We start from the raw sequence: 17667 nt of genomic DNA, 5'->3' as shown, positions 1-17667 counted from the left end.
TTGTTATATCTGACATCTGCATCTTTCCGAGAACAGCACATTCCTGTAGTCCCCCTTTTAGATGTCTCTGTAAGGCTGGGATTTGCACTGACTTTTGCACATGGACAGACAATTGACTCAACGTTTCCTGGCTCTTCTCGAGTGACACGACATCTTTAGTAGGCTACAGAATTAAGCTCTTTATTGCTTACAGCTCAGCCAACACTGCAGACCTTTACAGCAGTGACTGTCAGATGTCTGTCTCCCAGGCAGGGAATTTGTTATTGTGTGTTTAGGAACTAAGCTTAATTCATGCTCTAGGGAGTGAGATTCCTTGGAACATGTATAAGTCTGAGTTAGTCTCCTGGGGTCCCTGACAGTCATGAAGAGAAATCAGCACTTGATCGAGAGGACAGGATTCATCTCATCGTAATGTAGGTCTAAAACAGGCAAGATGAGCTGCACTCTAGAGGTGCCTTTTCAACTCACCGACTATAAAGATGAGTGGAGGGGGACTGCCTCAGATGTCAAGTCTACACTGCAGAATAAAGAGAAGGTGATTCTCACTCAGATTAGTTTAGCAGTAAATGTGACCAACGCCATATGGGACCTGGTTGTGGTGATCTGGTAGTGCCAATAGGACAAAGACTTGAAATCTTCCTCCTGTGTCCTAGATGACTGCTCTGAACACTGGACTAGCTTTCTCATAGGAGATAACGGGCATTAACACTTGGGAACCTCTCTTCTGTGTTGTTCTAGCTCTTTCTTGAAAGTTCTGCCTGAAGACATTTCCTTAACTGTATAGTTTTGTCTTAATTTATAGTCACCAACTCTGTTGGATTCACTGTAAGACGTTTAGGTACCAGTTCATAAATACATTAAATAGGAAATAAAATGTGTGTGTAGATCTGAAGCCTTGTTGACCTGACAAATTCTCCTGAGGCCCTGGGAGATCAGAGACAGCATTCATCAAATGAGGCATTGAGCATATGCTGGGTCTAGTCCTAATACTCTGGAGCTTTTGCATAAAAATAAGCTGGATTCACTGTTCTTTATCTGTGAACTGTGTGCTCCTCTTTAGTTGTGCCTGCTTCCCTTTGAATAGTGTAAAATAGGACAATGCAGAAGAGGGCAACAACTTATAAAATAGTGTTTTCAAACACATGGATTCAGCCCGAGCTGTGGAGAGTTTTCTTCAGTGGATTAGTACCTGCAGTGCTGCCATTCTCATGGGAAACCACGTAAGCACATGTGTTTCCTTTAGAGGGCTTCTGACCTCTTTTGTGTTCTTAATTTCTGTGTCCTAAGTGAGGTGATATTAAAACAAATCCTTGTTGGTATGCTTCCTTGGGAGCTTTACAGAGTGTAAAGGTGGGAAGCAGTTTCTGCTGCTCCTCAATTAAAAGCAATCGCTCAAAATTCCTGCAAGTCTCCGGAAGATGATGTGTCTGCTAAGCATGAGTGCTGCCCTTTGCACTGGCAAACCAGATGCTGGGGAGAGAATAATGTGGTTGTCAAGACACATCTTTCAGTTTAATAAACCATTTTGAGAAGAAGGCTCTGCCTCAGTTTAATAATAGTCCTTGAAGTAAAAATTCTAAACTTTATCATGAAAATAAACACTCCTTTTCTATTTTGAAATAAACCTACATTCTTCTGCAGTACTGGGGTACATTATAATTAAGCCTTTTATAGACAAATGGGGTATGAATAAGACAATTGCCTTAGCAGTATTATTAGGAGTAATAACTTCTGTTGTGGATAAGTCTGACCCTTTTTGAATGTAAAAACATTCGTATTTTATTTCCTAGCCTACCTTTTCCCTCAGAAGAGGTTGTCCTGTCTGTAAGACTTATTTGAAATGTCATGATATATGTCCTACTGTGAATTACCACTTTTGAGCTCTCAGTTGAACAGAGGTCGTAGCAATATATTTGGTTTGTGCATCTCAACTGGATACTCTGGAAGCTTAACATCGGGGGCTCCTTCCTGCTCCGCAATGATTATTTTGGGACTGATTACCAAGTCACAGTGTTGTACAAAATGTCTGATTCTGCTTATCAATCTCCTCATTGATTATCAGTAGAAGGAACTGCATTTCTATCTGAGTGCTTTCCATTGGCACCCCGATGCTTAGGGGGTCTCGCCTCCCTTCTGTCCCTTGGCGGAGAGTTTATACTGCTCCCACGGTCTGTGCGCCCAGTGTGTTTTCCCTTGGCAGAAAAGTTATTACATCCCCAGCCATCACAAAACTGACACCCATCCATCGACACCCAACAAAATAAAACAACAGTCACACAGACCTCAGGCCCTGGGAGCTGCACTGCTGCCTTGTGCACGTGAAGCTGTGGGATCCTTGGTATTTTGGGATTGCTGCAGCTGAACTCTGTGTTATCTGTTAATGACCACACAATTGAAAAAGCAACTTCTAATTTATTGCTTAATATATAGGACCATCTGATAGACCTATGACACAAGCTGTCATGAAATAAAAGGTAGTGTTACATGGCCCAGTTAAATTAGATGCTCTTGATCTAATCCTGTCATTCAGCCACAGCTGTTAACAATTTTATGTCCTCATACAAGACTGTACCTGTGCTGCTCTAGGTTTTCAGGCTAAAAGAAAATCATATTATAACAAAAAATATAGCCAGAGCATTTATAACTCAATAGGATAGGTTATAAACATCCATACACATAATCAGAGATTTATAGGAGGATATGCTTAAACTAATATGTTTTTTACCACATAAAATGTTATGGAGATTTTTCGAAGTCAGAAGAAAGAATTGGGTATCTGGATTTCATTGCCTTTCCCTTTTAGTTGGTAATGAACTTCTCTTTTGTCTTTGAAAATGTCCCCTAAATTATTGAATTTGATTATACACACCATATATAATCATACAGGGCTAAGGATGAGGATTCTTTGTGATTTTTAAATTTCATTTTTAATCAGTGCAAATTTCTAATTGAAATATTTACCCATGGGAGAGAACAAATAAAAGTAGCTGAAGAACCTCTAGGTGTTTTCACTGGGACTTGATAACATTCACCTTTGTAAAAGCTGGCAAGCAATAGGACTGTTGAAAAGGCTTTTTGTCACCCTGGACATCAGAAAGCAGCTGCAGAGTTGACTGCTGCACTACAAGGACAGTGTAATCTTCAGTCACGTGTTGGACTTAATGGGAATTAACAGATTCCAGAGATCTTAAATGAACTTCACATTAGGAAGGACACTTTTCTTCTCCCCCATTTGGTGTGACAAGATCAATATCTCATCAGGGAAACCTTCAATACAGAATGTTTTCAATGAGTATATGATAAATAATATTCTCTTGACTCCATTTGGGCTATAAGAAAACGAGTTTTTCTGGTATAATGAGTCGTAAGTAGAACAAAGATCATTTGGGAATAAAATGTAGCTGTTTGATCCATTTGATAATTTCCATCTGGATGGCATTTGCTTCCCTCGGTAAAGGGAACAGGAGTTGTCTATTTCTAGGCAATCTGTTCAGTTTCTTTCATGGAAAAGGACAGTTTAGCTATTCCTTCCATATGGGCATACATTACTACATCTAACAAACATGTTGTTCATCTTTCATTTTATTTAGACCCTCTAAGAAGTCTTAATTCCTGGGTGGGTTGGGATGGGCACTGAATATCCTCTTCCCCCCGGCTCCAGAAATCAATAAGGGAGAGGAAAGATCCCCATTATTCTGTATAGAGATGTGCTAGTTAATTTACTAAAACAAAATAAACTTTGCTTAAGGGAGCAGAAAGCAAGATGGCTGTAAGGATATCAGAATAATCATTGTTTCTCTGGGCCTGACAATGCTGGAGCAAATACAGGTCTGCAAGAGTGGCTCCCTGCTATCATGGGATCCAAGTCATGCAATCTCTGTCATAAATTAAGCAAGTTCTACCTCAGGATTCCCCTTGTAGAACAGTAAAGTATTCTAAACATTAAAAGAATCATTCTAATTGTAATGTCGTCTTGGCTAACCCAAGTACACCGATGTTTTCTTAGTACAATGGGGTGACACTGGTTAATGCTGCATTTTTGCCACTGCCCTGGGACTTCTGGATCTTGTGCATTGTTAGCAGGGTTTTCCTATTTGTGGGGTTTTATTGGCTGTGGCAGCCTGGGCCCTTTGATTAGTTTTCAAGAAGACTCATGTATCAGAGGGGGATATGTCAGAGCTGCTCCACTGGCACCCTGGGTGGGCAGCCAGGTCTGGACCCTGCTCCCCTTGCTGAGCCCAGTCATTCCAGTGTGAATACCTGTTGCCCAAAATGTCCTGAGGTACCTGAGTGCAATAATAGTGTACATAGGCACTGGTCCTTTGCCCTTGGATACTTGTATTTGAAAAGCAATTCTGTCCTCTGTGTCATAATTTTTTTGGAAGTGCTAGTGTCTAAAACTTCTGAAAAAGTACTGAAATCTCTTCCTAATACCCCTGTGCATAAAAGCAGGAAGGAGCAGTAGGAATTGCTGCTTTGCTGGTTGTAGTTTAAGACGACAACCCTACTTTCTTTATGAAAAACAAGCTTGGAATTTTTTCCTTTGGCAAACCCATGTGATGTGGTCCTGCAGAAATGGAGTACTGTGTGACTGCATGGAGCCAAGGAAAGGGGCAAAAATTAAGAAAAGGATATGACTCAGTGCCTGGTGGTTTAGGGCCACACCTCCTTCATCCTCTTCTTACTAATAGCCCTTAGATACTGCTTGTTCTCTCTTACTTGGTTTGGTGTGACTTGCTGGGCTCTTTTAGCAGTGAGTTCGAGTTTTGCTTTACCACACCCAGCAAACCCAGTGGATGCTGCTGTTGTAGATGGGCCCAGGCAGCTCGACTGGAAGTTCATCCACAGAACAGTTCCAACTTAAACCAGCCTTTTGTTGCTGCTACTGATCATCATTTGCTCTATCAGCAAAAGTTGCCACCACTATATCAGATCCATGAGAGCATGGACAGCTTCCAAACGTACTAGTTCAGCACCAGAGCTGTGATTTTAGCAGCAATTGCTCCTTAGCATTTTGTACCTGGAATTGTTATTCATTTTCGTATTTATCAAATAGCTGTAAATTGAGACCTCTAGCTTGCAAATACTTGCATGATCTAAAGAAGTCCGTGAAGGATGATTACACTCCAATTTCAGTGGAGGCTTACACTGATTCAGTTGAAGTTCAGTTAGGGCCTGGTTCTCAGAGGATGTCAGTGCCTTGGGAATCACATATTTCAGCAGTGAGTTATGAATTTGGGATTTCAATGCTTAATTTTTTGTCCATTGTCCTTGCAACTTGTTGGTAATGTTCAGACTGGACACAAATAACCTGAGAGAGAGCAAGCTCTGACTGCTTACGTGGTGGGTTTAAAGTGAGTCTAGGCCATAACACTCCTGTTTGGGATGTGCAATCCGAAAGACAAGCACAATTCCTAACTTCCAGAAAGGACTTTTGTTTTCTTGTTCTGACCTTTAACAATCTGCACCGGTGAACAGAGCCATGTTGCAGGCAGCTGGTAAGAAGGCACTCAGCTCTTTCGCAGCCCGCATTTTTTGTGCCTCCCCCGTGGGAAGGGGTTTCCCACGAGACCTCACCTGCCAGCTCCCCAAACAAGAGGTTTTCCTGGCACAGTGAACCAGTTCTTCTCTCTACTGAGAAGCTCTGAGATTTTCTGTGGTGGGAAATAAAGGATTTAGCCTTAATTCCAGGCTGGCTTGGCTGGCTGTCTCCTTCAGGAGTGCTCCTAAACTCTCGTGGTGATGAGAAAGAGTGTTGGGCAGGTTTCTGGTGACAAGGGTTCTCATTATTCGTGAAGTTGAGAAGCAACAGTGAAATTACTAAGGATTTAAGCTTAGCAGGTGACTTGGCTAAAGGTGTTCTTTCATACTCGCTTTAAAGGAGGTGAGGAAGAAGAGGGTAAAGATGTAAGGGAAGAAATGGTGGAAACAAGAATCTGTCCAGGAGCAGAAGCAGAGGCTGGTGGAAGAAGAGATGAAGTTGTGTTGAGGGGGAAGGACTAGAAAGAAAACAGGCAAACGTGTGTCAGGCAGGACAAAGATTTGAACTTGAATCCCTGCTTTTCAGTTCTGATGATCATGTTTTATAAATCCGTATATATTCTTAAGTCTTTAGCACATATTTGATTCTTCAGTAAAGTATAGTTAAAGCCAGAAACATTATGATTTGTGGTGAGGGTACAAACAGCTTCCTCCAGCGATGGAAGACTTTTTATGCTGCTAAATTACCCATATTGCAAACAAATAATGTAAGTAGTCTAATTACTTGTCTTTCTCCACATTGGTGTTTCCATGGAGCATTTTCAGGTTGTTGAAGAAGCAAAGCACCAGAAATATTCTGTATTGCCTTATGTGTATGTTGATTACATAGTGATTATAAAGAGAGAAAAAACATTTTTTTATCAGTTTTCTTATGGGTGCATTTTAAGAAGCAAGTGTCATATGATGCATTAGGCTATTCTTTAAAATAGGAAAAAAAGGAGGATGCGTGGAGTCTCCTTCTGTTCCCCAGAGTTTCAAGAACTCATGGCTAAGCCAGTTAATGCACACATTTGTCATGCGAAATTCAGTCTTACTGTGCTGGAGGCCTTTGTACCTCCACAGCACACGGCCAGGATTAGCAATCTTCAGGTGGGTTGACCTACATGGCGAAGCACGTGTGCCCAGTTGCATGGAGCCCAGGTGCTGAAGGACCTCTTGGGGGGGGGAGAGGGAATGGGTCAAAATGAAGAAACAGATGTTGTCTAGGCAGGAATTCCCATTCATTTTGTTTATTCACCTGGCTGTTGAGGAAACCCTGTGACAACATATGTTTTCAGCTGACAGCCTTTTCATAAGATTAGCTGTGACAAATGTTCCCATGGAGAGAGCTGATGTTTGTTACTGCTGTGTCACTTCAGTTGCAGTTGTGGATTTTCTTTTTCTCTTCCTCTAAAAATAGCTTTAAATGAGACAGAAGTAGTATCTGGTTAGCTAACACAAATTAAACAGCCAGCTGAGATTTCCTTCCTTTGCCAGAGCCCTTAGAGCTCTCTTTGTGCTCTTTAAGATTTTATCCAGACAGATCGTGGCTTTTTCAATCCTGGTGGTATGTGACAGTTGGATCTGGCTAATATTTATGCCCTTAATGAGTTATTAAAGTGGACAGCATCATTAAGAATTTATTTTCTGTCTTGAAGCCTTTTTTCAGACCTTTTTGTTATGAGGCAACAGTGGCTACGGCTGGCAAAAGGGTCTTTGCTGCTTCAGAGTCATGGCAGTACAAGGATTGTGCAAGTTGTGCCTGTGTGGTACACCCACATGTGTTGACATTGTGGTGTGGACATCCTTTGAGCAATTAAGTTATAGCATTCAAATTATTGACGCAGTTATGTTAGGCATAATTTCCTTTAAAAGTGTCATTATTCTTACTTGTAAAGTTACATCCTCATGTATTCTGCAGGCATATACTAGAACACACCTAGTGAAGGCAAATTGTCCAATTGTTCTGTTGTTTCTCATGCTTAGAGAATGGAAACCTGCTTGTAGATAGAAGGATAGAAATGTGCTTGTGGACAGAAAAGGAATATCCATAAAAAAATGAGCCAGCAGCTGAAGGCAGATACCCTGGGGAAGAGGGCAGATTTGATGCTCTCCAGAGCTTCCATCATTTGCTGCTAAAGGACTTCCTGAAGCAGAGCTGGTTTCTATTCATTCACTGAACCTCAATGGATTTTTCTTCTATTAGGTTGTCAAGTCTCCCTTGAAGCCACATAAACTTTTTGTATTTGTAGCATACCATGGAAACAGGGTCCACTACTTAATTACATGTTAAGAACCACTTTGTTATGAACCTGTTACCAGTTAGTGCAGCCTGGCTCTTGTCATTCCTGGTTTCCTTCTCCACTGAGATGTACTTTTACCCGAGAATCAGTCTTCACTGCAGAGTGTAAGGTTTGCACAAGAATCTGTCTAGCAAACAGCAGCTTTACGTAGTGTTAGCTTTTGGACTCAAATTTCCAAAGCCATTTCAGGCCATATACAGAGTAAACATTTTTGATAAGTCCTAAAATCGTTCTTCTCCAAAATTGTAGACTTCAGTGTAAATGGCCACTTACTATTTTTTCTTTCTTTTTAAGTGAGAGAAAATACTCACTGGGCCAATTCCAGCACACAGACAAAATTTTCAGAGGTACAACTAATATTGAAAGCTGTGTTCTTTATCAGAGCTTGTAAGATAAATCAGGCAATGATAGGTAGTGGGAAGGTACACTAAGTTAGGAAATAAATACCATTTCTCTTCTATTCCAGCCTTTTCTATTTGATGTGCTGTTTTTCCTCAGATTCCTGCCTTGAGAATTTCACAGCTATTTTTTCAAATGTTGTCTTTTGTTCCATGCTACACCTGCTTCTTTTCATTCACTATTTTGCCTGTTAAATAAAAGTCCCCTTTCATTAAAGTAATTTTACTACCATGTGATCCAATATTTTAATGAAAATTTTATTAAACTGCCTACCTAAGCCTAGTAGTGACAGAGATGAGTAACTGTTAATGTTTTGTTAATCTCCAAAATATAAAATTAAAAGGGAAGTTCACAGTATTGATAAAGAAGTGTTGATAATAGAAAGCTGTGTGCCTGTTGAACCAAAGCATTTAAAGTATGTGCTGAAATTGCATTGTAACTTGAATGCTATATTGGCCAGGGGGTTAACAATTGACTTAATAGTAAAAACTCAGATGAAATGTTGTGCTGAACAGGGGACACTGTTAAATTGACTTTCCTCACTGCAAAAGATAAAAGCTTTAGTGCCTGCATTTATGCTGTGTCAGTGATTTGAAAAGCTAATGAAAATAGTATCCTTGCTGTATATATTTTTTTTGTTTTCTCTCCAGGGATGATTTTGCCAGTTGGTTTGGTCTACATTGTTAAACAGTGGGGAGAGGCAGCCTGATGGTTGGTTCAGAGAGATGGTGATGAATTAAGATGTTGCAATATGACTTTCATCACAGAATACAAGGTAGGTTCAATATAAATGATTATTTCATGTTTTATCTCAAAAGACATTAAATTAGTTTTATTTAATTTTGATACTGGTTTTTTTGTATATTTTCATTTAGATAGAGAAAACCCTGTATGCTAATTTTTAGGAGTGTTAATTTTCAAATACAGAACATTGATCTTGAAACACTCAATAAAATCAATATAACCATTTCTGATGACAAATGCAGATCTGACAGTTTTTGCACAATGGTCACTGACATATAATCTATTCTGTTGCCTTACCAAAAAAAACCCCAACCAACCCAACCCTAAGCCAGCAAACTAAATAGAAATATATGTCATCAGGATAGTTTTACAATCAACTCTTTTAAATTGGTCTTAATATAATTATTGAATTTTTAGCTGAGATACTAACTTTAATTATATTTCCTCTTCACACTAGAAGGTTAGATTTCTCACTCTTCATTGGTTCTGGTCCATCACTTGGACTTTGACAGGACTTGGATTGTACGCTGTTGCTGAGTTGTCCAATTTGTATCAACTATTTCTCTGCCTCTCATGAACTATGTAATGCTTGCTTTGATCACATTCAAGATCCCCACACTCTTAAACCTAGTTCCACTCTCACCGTGCCTTTAAAATACAGCAGTGCTAGGTTAATGGTTGGACTTGATGACCTTAAAGATCTTTTCCAACCTAAACAATTCAATGATTCTAAATAGATTTAATGCTTGTGAAAGGGGCCAGACTGATTACCCAGCAGATGTGGGAATCCTGTATTCATCAATAGATATAATAATTTACATTGATATAGCTATTGAAAACTTCAATAGGCTTGAATGAAATACTTTTCTACAAAAATGAGAGTTTGATCTGTACTTTGATCCTTCAGTTGCCTGAATGCTTGCATTACTATCAATGGAGGACACATGCTATTGGATTTGTTATGAGAGGCTGAGTACTTCTTTGCTACCCGCTGCTCCATCTTCCCCTATCACAAATCAGAGTTTCTGCACTTTCACAGTAAATTCGATGTTTCCTCTGTCTGCCCCATTATGGCCTTTCCCCATGTCATTCCCTCCAGAGGCTCTACAATACTGTTAACCATTTCTCATAGCTCCTGACAACTGGCTAGGCAGGAGGCAGTGCTTGCTGCAGCTCACCTGGGTCTAGGTATGTGCTCATTTTAACAAGCACGTATGTGCCGACTGATTCAGGATCACTTGCCCCTTTTTTTCGTGTGGAAACTGAAATCCCTTTCCAGTTAAGTATTGAAAATGTGTTCTATTATCAACATATAAATTTAGTACATTCTCTTCTTTATACTACTTTGGTATAGATGCAATATTAAATGTACACAGGGTATTCTGCCACTGTTATCTGTAGCTTGAAATTATGTACTCTTTGCAATTCTTCCACATCTTCCTATGCATAATTAATTTTAAATAGATGTCTTTGCTGCCCTTTCCAGTTGTCTAAACATAATCCCAAAGAGTGTAACATCACTACTCCCAGTCATCCTGTCATTTGGTTTTATGCACGTTATTATCTGAAATGACTTATGAACTTTCAAAGGGATGTTGTTTCCATCATCTTAAGGGCTTGATCCGGCCTTATTAAAGACGATAGTAGCCCTATTTTTCTTTATTAAGTACAATTTCCATAATACAATAACTTCTGTAACTTGTGGTTTAAGATCTCTCTCTATACACACACATTCAGGAACAGCTCTTCAGGCTGTTTAAATTATTTGTGTTTCATCATACTAGGACAGTAGTTGAAGAATTATTATTGCTCATGGTTGCTGTATGTTTGTGTCTGGTTTTTTCCGTCAGTGTGTATACTGTGGTACTCAGGAGAATTTTTTGCAAGCAGAAATTATAGTTTCACGGCTGAAGCCCTTGCTCAGCGTTACACTAAGAGCTGATGCTTTGAGCAGTCTTCTCAAAATCCATTGCTTCCTAACGATTAAGTTGCTCCTTGCCATGCAAAGCTGAAATTGAATCCAAATGGCCCAAATTGAACTGAATGGACTGAAGATGTAGACACTGACTTAAAAGAGAATTTGAATATATCTGTGCAGCCCCGAGCAGGAACACGTACCACTTCATTTATGCAAGAAACACTGGGTCAAGTTGGAGGCATTCTGACAGCTTTCTGTAACACAGGCACAGGCAGACCAAGCTGGTAGCTTCCTATGAAAGCCTGGAAATGTACCTTTTGCTTGAAAATAGCATCAGATTTGCCTGAATGCTAAAGATGCTTAATTATTTAAAGATGCTTGAGCAAGTCAGTTACCTAAATATGGATGTGGGGAGGAGGGGAAGAGTAGTGACTATAGGATTTGGCCTAATATAGTTAAGCTGGTCTTTACATTTTTACATACACATTACTGTCTCTGGTTGCCTTTCTGCAGTCATTGGTGGGTGTGAATGTGGAGATGGGTTTGGAACCAGATATTAGAAATCTTTAATAGGACAATTTCTAGTCAACCATGTGAGTACCACAGCTGGGATAGGGTCAGAGAGGCTTTTATGTTCGTTGTGTCCAAGTCTGACAAAGCATCTACTTGCCATTTGAGTCCATCTAATCAGATCATGATAAACTAGATGCTATGAAACATAGATCACCCTTTAATATCCACCTAAAACTTATGACCCGCAAAGGCAAATATCTATCCTATATTAAATCATTTAAATATGTGCTTTTCACGTCAACATTTTAACCTATTTTTGTTTTCTGCCATGGTTATACGCAGATGAGAAATTGCATAAGTCTGCCACGAGTTCAGCAAGTACCAAGGTAACCCAAGTCTTTGTTGAAAGACATTATTTATTCGATCAATATTTAATGCGGAGCAACCACTGAACTGCATAATTTGATAGACAAGGGTGTGCTGTTCCCTGAATACCTCTAATGCTCTCATGCTTGCTTCACTTTTTAGAAGCAATGCAGGAGAATAAACACCAAATGGTGTGTTCTGGAAAAAAGCGTGAAACAAGCTAATAGTACTTGGTATTGCATGTATATTTTCCTGGCAGTTTTTCTGAAACTCTCTTGGGGGCTCAGCAGTGTCTCTTAGCCAGTTGGTTGCTCAGGGGTTTTATGGGCACACAGGGGTTGGTTCCCAGCACGCAATACGTGATGTGTCTTCTCAGACACACATTAGTTTCTCTTGGGATTTGTGGTTCCTCCCCCAGTGAGCCCCAGCAGACATCAAGTTAGTCGTTGTAAGCAGTAGGGTGAGACTAGGTCAGTTGGCTCTTGGTAGCATTACTCCTGCTTAGCCTTCTCCATGCTCGTTGTTGGCTCTGACCGCCAAGGGAGCTTCTGACTCTGTTATGGCAGCTCTTTAAACAGCATCATTTGCAGCTGTTACTGTAAGTACACTGAGATTGGGTTTCTTTCTCTGAGCTACTTAGAGTTCACCCTGAATATTATCCAAAACAAATGCTGTGAAATCATCATCCATGGTGCTTTGCCTGTATGTCGTTTTTCCAAGATGTCTTAATCATCTGTCATTATTTAAGTTGGTCTGTGATCTGAAAATGCTCATTTGACCCTTTGTTTCTCATGTCAATGCCCTGCATCTGTCCTTAGAAATTCAGTAGTAGTAGTTCCTTTTCCTGTCTTCCTACCTATGTGTCAGCTGTATGTGCAGGTGATAGGAGTATGATAACGAATATGGCAATGCCGTAAACCATACGGCCCTATGACAAATTAGTTTATCTCGTCCCTTTGGCCCCCTCCACCTGATCTCTGCTCCAGGGGGCTCTTCCAGCACTCCATGCCACTGAGCTAGGAGCTGGCATTAAAAAATACAACAGGCAAGACCATTTTTTTTCTATGTCTTGTGAAATTCTCACAGATACAAACTGATCCTTTGCAGGTCCTGTGAAGGGGGTAAGACTCCCTCAAGGGCTGTTAAATACAAGCATTTTTACATTAATTGTTAAAGTCCAGGATGTTATTGCATTCTCTCCCACAGGAAAGGGAGAACTTTTTTTCAGTGTGATTTAACACTTTTAGTTCCCTAAAAGATTGAGATCATAGACTTGAAGCCATAATAATTTTTAGCATGAAAGAACTAATTTAATTTATAAACAATTTTATGACCTTTGGCGATATGTTTACAGCAACAGTCCGGATGCTAAAACCTAGAGCAGTGAAGCCATGAAGTACTTTGCCAAAAATATATTTTACAAATTTCTAAAGAATGACAAGTAGAGAATAAAGCCTTTAAATGGTAAGGATTTAAGGAGACCTGCATTACTTACAAGTGGTCTGACATTCCTGTGTAACCTAAGTGTTCTAGAATAAAATAAAACTCAATGTTATTTCTCCTCTGTATCTCTTTTCATGCACCCCATATTACATATACATATTACGTAGTACACAAAGTACTGCAATCTCTGCTGCTGCAATCAGGTAAAACTCCTTTCAGGTCAAAGGATTAGTACTCATTTACTAGCTTGGTCTACTATTGTGTCAGAAAACGTTGCCTAGTGAGAAGTGTTGCTAAAAAGGCTATAGGATACTCACTTATTTTGCAATTAATATTTCTTCTTTTTCCAGACTGTCTCAGAAAACTCATGTTCTCTGTGTACATTTCAAATCAGTGTTCAAACTGCTGGTGTTTTTGGCTTGGTTTCTGAGAAGACAAGTGTCCAGTGCAGTTGTAGGAGACAAGTCTCATGATTTGAAGCTCAGCCTTGCTCGGAAAAGCAACGGCCTGTTGCCAGCTCTTGTAAGGTAGCAGTTGTACTCTTCATGTGAAAGTTAATGCCAATGTTTACCCTCAGAGCATCTCTGCGAATCCATGCTATTGACTTCTTTGCAAAAGTGTCTTTAATTTAAATATAGGCCTGTTCTAATAAGGAGACACTTTTACGCCAAAGAACCTGTAAAGGGTCAGTGGTACATTAAGGTAATTCAGCAGAAATGCACAAAGTGCTTTAGTTTTACTTTTTTTTTTTTTTTTTTTTTTTTTTTTTTTGAACTAACTGAAGCATCTGTTTGTGATTCCTGACTAGATATCACGTATCTGGGGGAAGCAGTGCCTCATTAAAGGCAAGTTCCAAGTGACAGCAGATGGAGTTGGAGCTAGGATTAATTGTAAGGGAAGTGAGAGCTGAGGGTGTTTGGTTTCAGTTTTAAGAATCAAACCTCCTGCCCTGGTTAACACTGAGATATGTGGATTTGATACAGATTGATAAGGAGATAACCAGAGCAGGGAGATAAAGAGCAACCTCAGATCACCTTATTAGGACCTGGTTTTATTCACTGTAACGTGGAAAAACTGTTAGTAAGAGCACAATAAAAGACTACTTAGCTATGGCAAAGTTTGCTTTCAGAATTTAAGAAAATTAACATGTAAAGACTTGTGGGTTAGAAATACAGGGAGTTGAAAGTTTGGACTACCTTCTAAAGCTTGGTTAGAAAGTTTAGATTTCTTTTACTGAAAAAAGTAGGAGGCAGACAGCATGTCTTGGTGAAGAGTGGAGAAAAATAACGGCTAGGTAGAGAGTGTCTCCGGTAAAAAGATTTTAGTCAAGTCCTTCCATGGTTATTCAAATGTCTTTAAAAGTCAGGTTCCTGCAGTGCGTGAAGGAAAAGAGTGAGGAGGTCAGATCTCCTCACCAAGAATGCCTGGTCTGTAAGATGTGACATCTGAGTTTGACTTTGGGTTTGGCTGGGAGAACATTACCCGGTGCTGGCTGGCTACCCAGAGATTTCCCCCTGACCTGAGTAATTCTGCATTACACACATCCTAGAATGCAAATGGAAATAATATATGCCTGCTGTGACATGCCCCTGCATGCACAGGCTGACATCAGTAAGTAAAGGTCGTTGTTTAAATGTTTTATTGGTTCAGGTTTTGAAATGCTTTGTAGTGCTATTGAAAAGCCATCAAGCCAGCCCTCCAGCAGGGAGCTGTGGCAGGTCCCTTTACCCTAAAAGAATATATATGACATTGTAACTTTTATGTATGAATAGGTACTTAGGTCTAAAGGTGATTTTTTTTTTACCCAGATCAGAGTCACTAATGTTCAGGTGTGAACATGATTTGTAATGTTCCCTTCTTGCCGCTGTTCTGTCTCCAGAGAGGAGATCCTCCGATTCATGACTCCTAGACAAGCCTTCCACGTTAAGTGTCCTTGCATAGTCCGTGTCCATAGTCCATGCTGTACATTGCCACAAAAATTAAATCAGTCAGCCTGTTAGATTACAAACACAACACAAATTGAATAATTTGAAACAGAATCTTGTTTGCTTTGGGATTTTTTATTTTTTGGTTTTACCTTTGAAATCAAAATGGGAAAACCATTAATTTCGCACAACTGCAGGCAGCTTTAGTCTTGGTGACAAATCTGAAAAAATAAAAGGACATTATCTTTATCCAGACAAATATGAGAGAAAGATCTTCCTTGTTTATGCTGTATGGTAGTCAAGGCAAAATGATTTTACCCATCTAAATGAGAAAGCAGTGATTCTTAGGTGTTTATTGCCATACAGTAGATTCTGCAAGTTCGGTGGTTTATTTGTAATTAATGCTTGTAAATCTTTAATTGAAACCCTTCACACAAAATCTTTAAAGTCTCTGTTGATATTGAATAACTTATTCAACAGATGCAGATTTAAATTTTTTTTTAAAGTTCTTTAATATAGTTTAAGACCCCTCTTTTTTTTTTTAATGTAGATCTCATTTGACCTATGCCAGATAAAACTGAAAACTGTCTCGGCAAATAACATACCAGATTGTAGTGAGGAAGTGAATAGAAAGCTAATGATGAAGAAAACTAGTTGTCTTGGGTAAAAGCAAAAATTCTGAGTGCTGGTGAGAAATACTTTTTTTATTTCATAGTTTTTATAAGGAATGATTGACTTACATTGTAACAGGGACAAGTTGATCTGGCACATTCATATTGAGTTGGGTTGTAGAAGGGGTCTCCAGAAGTGAAGAACTAATGTTCTGTACACTGTGTCCCCAGCTGGACACTCAAAGGCATGCTTTTGATCATCTTTGCCCCAATCTCTTTTTCTGTTCTTTAGAGAGTTCATCTGGGGGGAGATGCAAAGTGAGCAATGAGAGAAAAATGCAAGAAGTGAAGTAACACTTCTCTTGGGCTGCATGGGATAGTCTGTCAGCTTTCTTGAGCTTCATGCTCAGCAAAAGATGGAAATTGTTATTTAAACTTTAGCTAAGAAATATATACTTACATTAATTGTTACAAAATAGGTTTTGCTTTTAACTATAGTAGATGGAATATTTTTCAGATGGAAAAGTAACTTTCTTTTGTGAAGGTGTCTCCTTAAGTTGTATGTTAATTTATATAGCACCATTTGTGCAGTGCACCATATGCTGGGGATTCCCTTCTTCCCAAACTGGGCTTCACTGATTTTCAGGAGTTACATGAGGAGTAATGCCTGCAGTGCCAAATTTGCAGAGATACAGAGGTAGATGTCTAGTTGGTGTAAATCTCTTACTTGCATTCACATTGGATGTGTTGGCCTCAGTGTTTAGTCTGCACTTTTGAAATAAATCTCCTGTTCCTCCCCTCTTTGCTGTGCTATAAATAACATAGGGGAGTAGGCAAAATGGATTTCTTCTAAGTGGATCTAAACTGGAAAATGCTCTCCAGCTGCTGATGGCTTTCAGTCCATCGGACCAGACTAAAGCTATTCCAAAATCAAGCCCCCAGAATTTGTACAGTATGAATACTGGGTCCTTAGCACCAGATTTCTGCTCTATCTGCTCCTATTGCACTTTATTACTTGCTAAGTTAGACAAAGCCAAAAATATTCGTGGGAATTTAACATTTTAACTGTGTTTTAGATGTTTTTGTGAACCACTAAAGGTACCTTCAAACACCTCAGTAGGTCAGGCTCTATGACAACAAACTTGTTTTCAGTGCTCTGTACCAAAATATTAAAAAACTGTCTAAATAAAAATATATTTCCTTTCTCCTAAATATGTTTCACAAAATAGGAAATGCCTTTACAAGCAGGTCTTTGCTAAAAAAACAAACAAAAAAACCCCTTTGTAACCAGGTACTTTTCAGACAGTTGCAAACATATGGTCTTTGTTCTTATAATCATACAGTCTTGATAAAGGTTTGGTAACTTGGGACCGAAAGGTTATTTGCTGTTAATGGTATATTAAATACTTACTTGCATGCTTTTAGTAGCAATAAAATAGCTCCTTTTAAAGTCAATACTAAAATACAGTTCACTTCAGTAAGGTAAGATCAAAGCTTGAATGAATACACAAATAATTTCCTTCTTACTTGTGGTGTTCTTCATAAAGCATTCAATTTTTACCCTTTACATATAAGTAGAGCCTCCTGAGAGAGAGCTTTGTTTCAACCTCAGGAGTATGCTACACTATCTCTGGTTGCAAAACCACTTTACTCTGGAGGTGACAAACAGCAGAGATTAATGGCTTCAGTTCGGACACATGCAGCCAAGTACCACATTGTTTCTTTAACAAAGGCAGAATGGACGTGCTTACCTGGGATTTAAGAAAGAAAATATTGACTTGGTTCATGAGCTTAAAATACATTCTTATATAGCTTAAAGTATTTTTAATATCACCACAGAGATGCAAATATTCTGTACACTGCAGTGCCATATGAGCAAACCCGCTTAAGTGTATGTTTAAACTTAAAATGAAATTTCATGAACT

The 17667-nt window shown here is 39.2% G+C and overlaps 1 protein-coding gene across 1 annotated transcript in view; it reads left to right on the top strand.

The window, feature by feature from the left end:
- The window catches only part of C3H4orf50 (chromosome 3 C4orf50 homolog), an 81903-nt gene that overhangs the window by 41631 nt on the left and 22605 nt on the right, over nt 1–17667 (top strand). Inside the window, exon 14 of the mRNA XM_049797209.1 lies at nt 8873–8997. The gene's annotated coding sequence lies outside the window, so the exon portion shown is untranslated. The remainder of the gene's footprint in view (nt 1–8872; nt 8998–17667) is intronic.

The sequence above is a fragment of the Accipiter gentilis genome, chromosome 3 (genome assembly GCF_929443795.1).
Source record: "Accipiter gentilis chromosome 3, bAccGen1.1, whole genome shotgun sequence".
Taxonomy (NCBI): Eukaryota; Metazoa; Chordata; class Aves; order Accipitriformes; family Accipitridae; genus Astur; species Astur gentilis.
Note: the sequence above shows the minus strand (reverse complement) of the source record. Positions and strands in the feature narration are given on the sequence as shown.